Here is a 13,587-nt window from a genome sequence, read left to right on the forward strand (position 1 = left end):
AGTTTGACTAGTTTAGCTAACTAGTGTTTAGTCCTGAATTTGTATTTTGATTATTTTAAAAATATTCTTTATCGATCTATCCATATGGATGTCAATAGATATATATATATATATTAGTGATATAACCAAAGTTTCATATCCAAATAATTTTATTTGGTTTGCCATTTTAACAGTCAAGCCGCAGTGTAACTAGTACAACTAAATAGCGTTTATTCATGAAATGATGTTTCGATTTTTTTAACAATATTTTTCAACGATTCAACCGTATGGATGTCAATATATATATATATATATATATATATATATTAGTGATATAAGCAAAGTTTCATATCAAAATAATTTTATTTGGTTTGGCATCTTAACAGTCAAACTTCAGTTTGACTAGTCCACCTAACTAGCGTTTAGTCCTGAATTAGTATTTTCATTATTTTAAAAATATTTTTCCTCGATCTATCCGTATGGATGTCAATTAACATATATATTAGTGATATAACCAAAGTTTCATATCAAAATAATTTTATTTGGTTTTCTATTTTAATAGTCAAACTTTAGTTTGACTAGTCAAGCTAACTAGTGTTTAGTCCAGAATTTGTGTTTCGATTAATTTAAAATATTTTTCACCAATCTAACCGTATGGATGTCAATAAATATATATAGTAATGATATAACCAAAGTTTCATATCAAAAAAAAATTATTTGGTTTGCCATTTTAACAGTCATATTGACTAGTATAGCTAACTAACGTTTAGTCCTGAATTTATGTTTCAATTATTTTAAAAATATTTTTCGTCTATCTAACTGTATAGATGTCAATAAATATATATTAGTGATATAACCAAAGTTTCATATCAAAATAATTTTATTTGATTTGCCATTAAAGAGTCAAACTTCAGTTTGACTACTAGCTAACTAGTGTTTAGTCCTGAATTTGTGTTTCGATTAATTTAAACAAATTGTTTATCGATCCAACCATATCGATGCCAATAAATATATATATATATATATATATATATATATATATATATATATATATATATTAGTGATATATCCAAAGTTTCATATCAAAATAATGTTATTTGGTTTTCCATTTTAACAGTTAAACTTCAATTTTACTAGTCCAGCTAACTAGCGTTTAGTTCTGAATTTGTGTTTCGATTATTTTAAAAATATTTTTCACCATAAATATTTTTACATGTGATGAATGTTATCCTTATATATAAATATATAATCTACATTATACTAAAACAAAGTATAGATGACATCATCATATCTAATGTGTTAAGTTCTCATTTAAGAGTTTTAATCATCAAATCATATGTGTGAAACTCTCGTTAATTTTGTTGATATCATCTTCCACTAACAATCATCTCCTCATTTAATTTATTTTCAATCTTTCTTTTTTTTATTACCTCCACTAATTATATTTGTTACCCATTTCTCATTCTCTTTCTTCCTTTCTTATTAAAAATTTTCAATAGTTCCATTTTCTTCACTAATTTTTTCTTATTCAAAATTAATTTTATTTACACAAATATTCATCATTATAATTTTTATATTTAATAAAAAGTTGATAGCCAATATTTGTAGTTTGGAAAATATTATTTTTAAAATTTTTGTATTTATAATTTTATTCTTCTCTCATTATTATGTATTCAAAATATTATATTAATATATATAATTTAAATTAAGCTATTTTAAAATATCTTTTTAGAAAATATTTATATTATAACCGGGTATTGGCCCGGTAACTAATCTGGTTTTTTATTATATATAATACTATTTAGATTTTTAACTATTTTTTTGTATTTTTTCCTTTACTAAATACAACCGCTTGCAGTCACTTTAATTATTTCAACCGATTTCGATTGAAATCATTTTTTGCCATTTGAGCAAATTGAAACAAAAAGAGCGGGAAAATATCCCGCAATTTTGGTAAGGTTAATTTCGCCCGCTAGCAGTTGAATTTAGGAGCGTTCAAAAATTCAGTTGGCGGCTAAATTCCCTCCATTTTTGATGGAGTCAAATTCAACCGCACAAAAAATCCGGTCGCATTTATTACTAAATTCAACCGTGGGCGGTTGTATTTAGCCGTGCCCAAGAAACAACCGAAATCGGTCAAATTTAGACCGGTTGAATTTATTCGGTTAAATTTAGGCTTATTTTCTTGTAGTGTGTGTCATGGGTTCAATTCTTCAGGCCAACAATATATAATATATTAGTAACAAAATTTGTCGTCGTAACTAAATTATTCCCTAGCGGAATTACACTAAAATGAGCAAATCCGCACTTAAGTAGCAAATTTGAGCTATGTTGTTGAAATATGGTTTCAGTTTGTATTTTTTACATTATATAAGTAAATAGATTTTGGTAACTAAATCTAAAACAAAATTTTTTACCAGAACTAAAGATTTCATATGGCAGATTGCTGATATATATATATATATATATATTATAAATCAACAGTTGTCTTTTAAATAGTTTGACAATACTTTGGGGCACAACTCATCATACTCCTGCTGTGACTTAGCAAGTTTGGCTCTGAGTTCTTGCTCCTGTAAAAAAAATTGGACTTATGTAAGTTTTACTCAAAAGTTATGTACATTTAACATGGTAACTGAATTACTGGCATCTATCTCTATTAATTGATTTTTCTGTTTTTGCTAACATGCTAAGAAATATATACCCTTAAAATAACAGCTTCCTCACTTTCTAATAGTCAAGTAACCTACATAGAATAAATATTGAGATTAAAAGTTTAGCAGATTAAGAAATATCATCTAAAGAGGAACAAAACTTCAAAAATCTATTAAATTTGATATACAAATAAAGTAAAACTTACAAATTATAATTTATAGCTGAATTTAAACACACTTGAGGAGTTTATGCCTCATGTGTCAATGGCCACTAATATTTGGGAATCATAATTGGGTATATGATGCCCAAATATTAGCATCTAAGCTGATATCACAATGAGAATATAATCACTTTTAAGATGACATGAGTTGAATAGAGAATGTATATCCATTTCAACATATTGAACTAGCATTCACTATTGTAGTAGTCACTGCATTTGGCATCTAAATAAACAAATTCCAAGGTTAACGTCGAACAATCGGTTAACATGGTTAACATAATTAACATTGGCAGTGTAATTAACGTTGCAATAATATGGTAGAATTTGATATGTCTACTCTAATTAGTGGAGGAGGTTAAATTAGTAGTGGGGAATATTTTTCATGTAACTCCACTTTGCTTTTCACATTGTTGTATATATATATATCTACAACATAATAAGTTAACATGCCCTTTATTTAATACCATATATACTACAACAAAATAGGCCAATTACGACGGCCAACTTACGACGGAAAAAAATGCGCGCCCAACTTACGACGGAAAAAAGTAAAACGCCGTAATTATTTACGATGAAACCCAAAACCGTCGTAAGTTTAGTATTTTTTAATAAAATTATGCACGATACAATTAAAAAAAAATTATTTGAAGTTGCGACGCTTTAAAAATTTCGTCGTAAGTTAATTTTTTTTATTAAAATTTTAAATTGAAATTGATTAAAAAAATATTTAATCTAAATTTACAATGAAATATTTGCGACAAAAAAAATCGGATCGTCAAATTTACGACGGAAATTGAAATTCGTCGTAAGTTATCAAAGAGGGAAATTTAACTTTTTCCCAAAAAATTTGGCGGGAAAATAAAAATCATTTGAATTTGTGACGATTTGAACATTTCGTCGTAAGTTAAGTATTTTTATTAAAATTTTAACTTGAAATTAAATAAAAAAATATTTCATCTAAATTTACGACGAAATATTTGTGATGGAAAATATTGAAACATCTAATTTACGACGGAAATTCAAAGTCGTCGTAAGTTATCAAAGAGGGAAATTTAACCTTTTCCCCAAAATTTTGGCTGTAAATTTGACTTTTCTCAATTTTTTGATATGAAACTTTGGTTATATCACTAATATATATATCTACTGACATCCATACAGTTGGATCATCGAAAAATATTTTTAAAAAAATCGAAACACCAATTCACGAATAAACACTAGTTAGTTGTACTAGTCAAACTAATGATTGACTATAAAAATGTCAAACCAAATAAAATTATTTTGATTTGAAATTTTGGTTATATCATTAATATATATAACTATTTACAACCATAAGCAAAACATTAGCTAAATTATAGAAAAAAAATATCAGCTATTTAACACATGGGCCCATAAGCCTATTAATCATCTTAACCCTGTTTCCTCTCCACCTTACTCTTCCCCTAAACTTTGAATCTCCCCTTCTCAGCCTCCTTTACCTTCCTTCTTAATGCCATAAACAACGACGCTCCAAATACCTCTTCACCATAAATAACGACGACGGCACCCACCTCACTCAACTCGCCACCCACCTCAAAAGCCCCTTCCGATTCAATCCCACCTCCCAAACTACGCCTCATGCGTAGCTTCGGTGGCCACATAGTCCCTCTCCCTCACGACAAATCACTCTGTTACGTCGGTGGCGACACGCGTATCGTTGTCGTTGATAAACACGAGCTTGTCTGATTTGGTTTCAAAGGTGGGTAAAATTGTAATTAGTGGTGGTTTGAGTAATGGGGTTATGTTGAAGTATCAGTTGCCTAATGAGGATCTTGATTCTTTGATTTTGATTATAAGATATTAGGATTTTGGAGAATTTGGTTGAGGAGTATGATCGGTTGAATTTGTCGAATCTAGGGAATTTTTCGGGGGGGGGGGGGGGGGTTAGTAGAATTAGGTTGTTTTTGTTTCCGGCGAGAAGTAAGATGAGTGGTTCGAGTATTGGAAGTTTGTTTGGGAGAGGTCAAGTCGGAGGATTGATTTTTGAATGCTTTGAATGGGGGGAGTAGTGTAGGGGGTTATCGGTGAGTAATGCAGTTAATTCGTTGAAGGGGGATGGAGTTGTGTGTAGGGGTGTTTTTCCTGATGATGAGAACTTGGAGGTGGCTGTCAAGTGGTTTTCAAGGGAAAGTCTGAAGGGTGAGGATGATTTCTTGGCCGAGCTTACGATTATTAATCTTCTATGACACAAATATCTTGTTCGATTGCTTGGTGAGTTCTCCGAAATTTCTATTATTCGTTCTTGATTTCATTGAGAATTTTACATGTTTATGCTAGTTCTTAGTATTGCTTCCTTTGTTTGTGAAGGGTAAGAAATTGTTAGGATTAACATAGGAAAAAACAACTTATTTTCTGATCTTTTAGTTATTAGAATTGTGTTTGGTAATAGTTCTTTTTCCCCAACTAACATAAGGAGAGGTGTGTTTGCAATTAGGCTTTTCTTTTATGACAAGATTTGCCGATAACTTATCCTCATCTTAATTACAAGGGCAACATTCTATTTTTGTTCGAGTTATTTATGTTTATTTATACAGGAGTATGTGCTTCTAGAGTCTAAATCATGTAGTTGTTGCCTTGCTAAATGTGGATCTAGAGTTATTATAATCCTCCTCAATTCTTTTGGCATATTTGGAAACTAGCATTTAGGATGACTTATGGACCAAAATGTGAGAGTCAGTAATGGTGGCTAGGTGGAATAAGATGACAAAGAACCAAGCTGGACCGATAATATATTTGCAAAAAGCAACCAAAAACATTGGATACTTATCAAAAAGAACACATTAGATGTGCATTGATGGCAGTGTAAAATAAGACTTGAAAAATATAGATAACAAAAGAAAGAGTTCTTAATTGGAATATATAAATTTAGCTAATAAATGTTGGATAGAGACTTTCGTTTCATTTAGTTTGTGATGGCTGTTCTGTTTAGACAGAACAATATCGTCTCTGTTCAATAAGTTGAAAGTGAATTTGTTAACTTTCTATTTTACGTACATTTGCATTATGCAGTGTATCTAAAAAACAATGTATCTAAAAAGAACAAGTTAAGGGATGAATGATCCATTCTCGATATTTGAGCTCACAGTCCCTGTGAGTGCCAAGAGAATATACACCTACGGTGATTGTACAATTGCTGAATTCATAATAACAGAGTTACTCATTACATGTGGTCTAGTGACATGGATATCTGAATTTAACAGATCCTTGGTTACTACAATAATTTAAAACATAAATATATTTATTGTTCCTACTGGATGTCGTTGCTACTTTTAAGAATAATAATTTGGTTTCCACGTCCATATGTCACCAGATTTAATCCATATGTGCAAGCTAGAAGCAGGATTGACCAACTGAAGCGGTTGGGCCACAGTGTAGATAAGGTATGATAATTGTATTTGCATTCAAAGTATTTGAGGTTATAGAGATGCCTTTTGTCATAGTATCTTTAAGTCATAAAAACTTTGGCATGGCAATTGTTTTCAGGGACTTTAAGCGGGATGATTTCCGTACTGATTCGATCCCTTCATCAACCCTTGATCTAGAAGGCCACATATCAACAGTAAATGGTACACATCTATTTCCCTCAACTTCAAGCTGCTTTTTAAGATATGTATTTAGATTGAAGGATATTAACAGATTAAAGCAGAAATATGAAACGAACCTGAATATTTCAGTTAAAGAAATCACCCTTGAGATATGACTGTACTTTGAATGATATAAGCTTAAGTCTTTTTTGTGGTATGGTTAATAAGATCAATTCAGTGTGGAAGATCTCTTGTTTTATTTCGCTTACGTCAAAGTGTTAATCAGCGTAATACTTTTGGAAAATTTATAAAATAGTCCAAGAAGGTTTTAAAAACTCTTACCAATACGGTTTATTTACACATACATATATATATTGTGTAGGTGATGAGAATACAATAAGAAAGTGTATACCCTGTAAATGTTTTCAAGTTTAAATAGCTAATTCGTCATGCTTAGCCCCTAGGGAAAACTTTATCTAGTAGTAGGATGGGGGTAGGATTCGGCTAGGCCAAACAGGCCTCTGCTAGGCAGACTCTAGCCGAATCAATCCAGCCTTTTGGTTCATGTTTATTGTAGCCATGTTCTAGCGTATAGACCTAGCCTTATAGTTAGGATTGCTTTAAGGGTGTATGCTGCTTTTTTAAATAAGGTAAAGAAGCCTGATTAATGTTATGGTGGGTGGAAATTTTAAATATCTTATACCCCCGCCTCAAAGTCTATTGGTCCGTAGGCGCATGTTTGACATGATCTAAATAAGTGTTTAATGTCTACGTACACACATTAATGTTTTTCCCTCAAATGTAGATGCAAGCATTAAGCAGGCTGATTGGGATGTTTCGAAACTTCGGGATAAACGTTGTCGTGATATCGAGGTGCAAGCAGGTTCTATTAGTAATGAAAAGTTATCGGAACTAATAGCTAAGTATGAGGTAACTTACCTGGGATTCTATGGAAGCCACGGTTATTTGGCTTCTTCTTCTCTTATGTTGCTGTTGAAAGGTATCAGTGTCTTGTCAAAAGTTTATCAAACTTTTTCACTTTGCATAAAAAGCTTGAATTAGCTCCGTCTAAGCCAGTACAATTGCTTCTTGAATCTGGTGCAATAAAAACATGGGAGTCAATAAGGAATCTTTTAAAGCATGAAACTGGTGCTACCGTGGAAGGTCTTCGTGCTGCTGTTATTGGTTTTGAGTTGGACCAGTCAGCGTTTGACGAAATGGTGCAAAACTTGCGTGCCTATGCCAGAAGTGTGGTGGAATAGAAAGCAAGAGAGGATACGAAATTTCTACTTCTCTGTATACAAATTATTATGCCTAAATAAATGATTTGATTACAAATTTCTAACTTATTTAAGTGTAAATTGAATTTGGTTTGGTCAGTGTTTGTAGTTTGCTTTCTACTTTTGGATGTGAATTTTACGGATTTATGATATAACTAATATAAATTATTGTATTTTGACTTATATCATTAGTTTTATATTTTGATTTTGTGAGTTTGTGATTGGTAGCCAGAAATTAAATTAGACTCTGGCAGGTTTAGAGGTTGTGTTGAGTTTGTGATTGCATTAGAGTTTGCAGGTTTAGAATTTAAATTGGAAGCCGAAAATGTCTGAAACTGAAAAATCAAAATTTGGCTATTCTGGAAATACAAACTTACGACAGTTGTTCATAACATATTCCGTCATAAGTTGGCCCTAAAACCTAACATACGACAGTTTTTTCTGTCGGAAGTTACTAATTTACGACGTAAAGTTGCGTCATAAATTTACGCTTTATTTTATCAATTATGGGACCCATAAGAAAATATCCGACGATTCCTCCGTCGTAAGTAACTAACATACGACGATATTATTCGTCGTAAGTTTATAACATACGACGATATTTTCCGTCGTAAGTAGATTTATTATTTTATTGAGTATGTGGGCCCCCTTCTTCCTTACTTGCGACGCAATTTTATCTTGTGACCAGAAAAAACGAACTTACTACTCGACCAAAAATGACGATTTTTTTCCGTCGTAAATGGCTCAATTACGACGATTTCAGTTAAAAAAAACCGTCGTAAATGGCCAAATTTGTTATAGTGTATAGCTAAGTTAATAATTTATCGATGTAATAATCTTCAAAATACAATTGATCAGTTTAACTTATTCAAATATTCCAATCATTTGTTCCATTTACGGAGATTTGAGCCTTTGATTTTTTTTCCATATTTGTATGTCTCTCTATTTTGCGGTTGAAGTCCATTGTTAGAAGGCTGTAGCATATAAGCCAGGATAAGTTAGAATTTCCAAAGCATGATAGCACAATATATGTATTTGAACTTGGAAAAAGATACTTGGAAGAAGAAAATCATAAAATTATATCCTGCTATATCATCTGCAATATTTTTCTATAGATAAATTTAAGAAAGCTTTATAAAGATTTCATAGACGATTTTTTCACTAGAAAATAAGTTGCTGATAGAACCTAAACATATTTCAAAGTATTGCATGGCTTTTAAAAAGGTTATTTATAGTTATATATTATTGGATCTTATTATCAATTTATAATATATATGCTCTTTGTTGGTGATATAGCATAATATAAATAATTCAATAAAATACACATATTTTATAAGTATTCAAGTTTTGGAGACTACAAATTTGTTTTACCGTCTCTTCCCTTAAAAAAGGGAAAATGCCAATATCTAAGCACCGATGGCGTACCTACTATTTCTAGTAGTGGGATGCAGATTAGTTGGATGTGGTGATTTTAGGAGGAGCATTAGATTAGATTAATCTAATGGCTTAAATTAGTTGGTAATTTCTATTTTAAATTTGGTTTCTATTTGATCATTTGCCAATATAGATATATAAATAGAAAGTTAAATCAAGTATAAATCAAGGAAACGACGATGGTAGTGCAGTAAAAAGAGTGAAGAGATATAATGATCCAAAATCATATATAATTGAGGATGTAGAAGGAGAGAGAAAGCATGGGATCATATTGTTTAAAAAAACGAGGATGAAGAAACTATAATAATGAAAGGAAAAAAAAGACATCGCATATTTGAGATAAATTGGTAAAATGTGTGTTTTATAAATTCTATAATTTTAATTATATTTCATATTTGAATATGAGTTTATAGAATCTAAGGTAGAACTCAAGAAAAGTTTCATAAGCTAATCATTGATTTGTGTGTATTTTATTATGAATGTAAATATTCAATATCCTATTTTAAAATTAAAACAAAAGATGGTAAGTAAAAAATAACAAGATTCGGTATTTTACATTATTTTCTCGTAATCTGAGGAAAACTATTATAAGATAACCTTAGGATCCTTATTTTTTTATTTTATTGTAAAGTTTATCGATAATTATGGATCGGCGGTTCCGTGCGTAGCACATATAAAACTGTATCTTTTTAGTAGGTGGGGTCAAAGGTAATCTAGACTATTAAAGTGTAGAATCTTCTTTCCTGAACTTCAGTGAGATGAGAAATAGGTGTACAATTCTCTTTCTAACAGATCTATATTTTAGAAGTTAAGTCATCCTATATATTCAGAACAGATGGGGGACTTGCTTTTGCATATTATATCATTGAAACATCCATGAACAAGTAACATACCTTATGTATATTCAACATCGCATTACCGATCACCTTGAATGAATTCACTTCAGTGATTGCTCCATTTAAAAAAAAAATTTATCATTTATCATTTTATGTTGACGGAAAGAGAGACATCAGAAATTTCCCGTAGTAAAGAATTTAGAAACAATTTTAGACAAAGATATATCAATCCTCTTTTACAAGGACATCGGTTTTTACCCGATGTCTAAGTTCTATTTTCTAGAAGTGCTTGCAATATATGAGAGACTGGTAAAATATATATTGAAGGCATCCCAGAACTACAAACAGGGGCTAGGACAGTACCAGGCCAGTATAGGTCCGAGCCTTCCCTGAAATTGGGCCAATTTTTTTACCTATTTTCTACTTACAGTCCAAGTCCTTACTATCCAAAGCTCTAAACTTATATCAATTCATGGGTATTAAAACATAGTTCAAGGCCCATTAGGTTTGATTGTCAAATAAATGGGTCAAAGCATAGTCACTAACAGCAAGTTATGATACTAATCTAGTTATGTTTCTAGTTTTTGTTTGTTGCATCACAATTTTATTTTAAAGCTTGAAATCAACTTTTAAAACAGAACAAATATTATAGAATTTTCTTACAGAAAAAATTTGGCCCCTCCTCCTTCTGAGTATTGGCTCCGCCACTGACTACAAATGAGCCGTGCAACGAGTAGATATAAATTTACACAAACTACTTTGGAGCTCGGCATGGATAATTGCTAGTTTGTGTAGTAGATGGCTTATGGCAACCAAAAGTTATCATCAACCAAATAAATGATAATCAAAGAAAATGGATATAGCAAGTAGGCAATGAGCATTATCCAAACTGGGAACCTGGATAAGAAAGATGAAATAAGGCTCATTATAGCGCAAAAATAACTACAATCATCACTTCAACGGAGAAATGCCATATCAAATAACGAAAGTACGCAAGTGACAGAAGAACAAAATATCCAAGAACATTGTACATTGTTCATGAATAGCCCATCATAGATTTGCATTCACAAATTAGCATAATTAATTACTTTGTCAATCTTATAGGGAAAAACACTACATAAGGATTAGAACATCATATCCCAGTGATAATATTGTGTCACACTATTTTTATCTTTTTGACTTGTAAGATACTTGATGATATAATTAACAAAAAAAAAGTGACACAAACCTCAGAAAAAGTCAAACGGGTATTTTTTTGGTATCTTCTTCCTTAGTGTTCGAATTGATGAAATAGCTGTTCTAGCACTTGTAGCCAGCCAAACTAACACAGAAGCAACAAAAAATGATGGTATATTTGCAAATGTTGCAAATTTCTGAATTTTGTGTATCAGGGGCTCGACTAAAACTGCAAATATAACTATTCCAACCACTAGAGATACAACCTTTACCCAAGCTCTTATAAATCTATCCATCTGCACATTATTATACTTAAGAAATAACTGAAAAATATATCATTTAGAAACTATCAGCAGTGTGACTAGCTGAATAGCCTTGATAATAGATTTGATCTCATCATTTACTTACTTTATATTGTTGAGTATTACTGCTAGTTATTTTTCTCCATTTTTTGAGTTTCAAATATTTTTATCAGAGCCTCATGTTCAGCCATTTGCACCTTATCTGCACAATTATCTGAGAGCAATGCCTTCAATTTAGACTGCGTTAAAGATTTACTCTTGTCCACATCAAGTTTTTTAAATAACCTGAAAATATAATTTAATTGTTGGTTATTCATTTACAAGAAAGATATTAGAAAAAGTTAGACAAAGTATTAGAGCAACAATCAAGTGTTTGATTGTGAAGAGACTAAAAGAATGTATAGTTGACTAATTTAAGATAGAAGCTATGCAAGCTTACTCTATGATGGCGGACTCTTTAGATTCTCCATCTTTCATATTTCGAACGGGCTGACGAATTTTCTTCATCACATTCTTCAATTTCTTTGGTTCTTCTAGAACCAAATTAATTGCTAAAAACCATGTATAATAGCTTTATAATAGAAAATCTCAAAGCCAAGAAAAAAATATTAACATAAATAATGAAACATGCAAATGAACACACTATCTTCAAAAATCACTTAATTTTATATTAAAATCAAGTATGTCTTGCTACAAATTTATGGGTTCCTTGTTGATAAAGAACTCAGCTTCTTTTTTCAGAGAGTTACAAGATTTTCTAGATCTATTTGTTACAACTAAAATAAAGCATCCAGTGTTTACTTTATAGAACAGTAAACACGGGTTTTACACAACATGCAATAACATGTACTAAACCCTACTTTAAGTTAACTAAAACTTTCTATTTCTGGATCAGTGTATCTTTGTAAATCGTGCATGTATTTGACTTTACTTTTTCAGTTAATTTTGGCCTTTGATCTTGTACTCTTCAAGCTTCTTTTTGTAGACTTTTCAAATCAGTGATTAATTTGTTCGTTGATTGATAATCTTGGATCTTTAACTGGTCTGTATTTTGTACTTGAGTTTTATATCGAGATCTCCAGTTTATTATATAGGAAACTCGACATCTCGATAAGTATAATGGCTTATCGAGATCTCTTATTACTCTATAATTGTTTTGACTTATCGAAGTCTCTGAGTTCTTTATAAGATAATTTGACTTGCCAAGTTCTCTGAATTTCTGTATGTAGAAAAGACTTGTCGATACCTCTGAAATCTCTATAGGCATATTGACTTATCGATATCTCTGAGATCTCTAATGAGAGTTTGACTTGTCGATATCTCCAATCTTCACATCTTAAATATGACTTGTCGATATCTCTGCGTTCTCTATTGCAGATATAACTTATCGATATCTCCAATCTTCATATGTTCATTTTGGCTTGTCGATATCTCTGAAACTTCTCTATAAGCTATTTTTGATTTGTCGATAAGTCATTCTAGAGTTCTCGAATGACTTCTCTATATGACTTGATCTGTGACTTGTATATTTCTTGGCTTAGAATGTTTTTCTTAAAATAATTTTATTCAACTCCAAGCTTCTTCACACTTTCTCTGAGGCATGATCTTCATGATCTTCTTCTAGAGTTTATTCTTAGGCTTGAGACTGTTTACAGAAAAATACTTCAGTCTAATCTATTGACATTTTTATAGACTCAAGTAATAAAATACAAAATACAAACTTAGATTGTCATACAACTTACTTAGGGCTTGCAATTTGACTTAATCTTATCACTACAAGAAAAACGTAATCAGACAACACCGATCAGACAACACTCGACCAAAAAAGTGTTGCCCGAATTTTTCATACAACGGTTTTTCTGCAACCAAAAAATTGGTGTTGGCTGACGTTGATTACTACAAGCAATTAAAAAATGTTGTCTAGTAAAACAAATCAGACAAGTGTTTTCGAAATCAAGGTATTGTGCGAATGGGAAGGCTTTAGCATTAATACAATGCTTTAAAATCCATTGTCTAGTTGATGGAGACAGACAATCCTTTCTAAAGTAATGTTGTGCAAATGAGTAAGTTTGCACAACGAGTTTTAGAATGCATTGTCTAAAAATGATTGAGATAACGTCTAGTTTAACAGTTGTGGAAATGAGA

At 31.1% G+C, this 13,587-nt stretch overlaps 1 long non-coding RNA gene across 1 annotated transcript; it reads left to right on the top strand.

Annotated features, from left to right (window-relative positions):
* The first annotated feature begins 4,763 nt into the window (after nt 1–4,763).
* LOC141712445 (uncharacterized) lies at nt 4,764–7,761 on the top strand. The gene is made up of 4 exons (XR_012571599.1): nt 4,764–5,101; nt 6,201–6,270; nt 6,374–6,456; nt 7,220–7,761. It is a non-coding gene; the product is annotated as an uncharacterized LOC141712445 (long non-coding RNA).
* The last annotated feature ends 5,826 nt before the right edge of the window (nt 7,762–13,587 follow it).

The sequence above is a fragment of the Apium graveolens genome, chromosome 3, assembly GCF_009905375.1.
Source record: "Apium graveolens cultivar Ventura chromosome 3, ASM990537v1, whole genome shotgun sequence".
Taxonomy (NCBI): Eukaryota; Viridiplantae; Streptophyta; class Magnoliopsida; order Apiales; family Apiaceae; genus Apium; species Apium graveolens.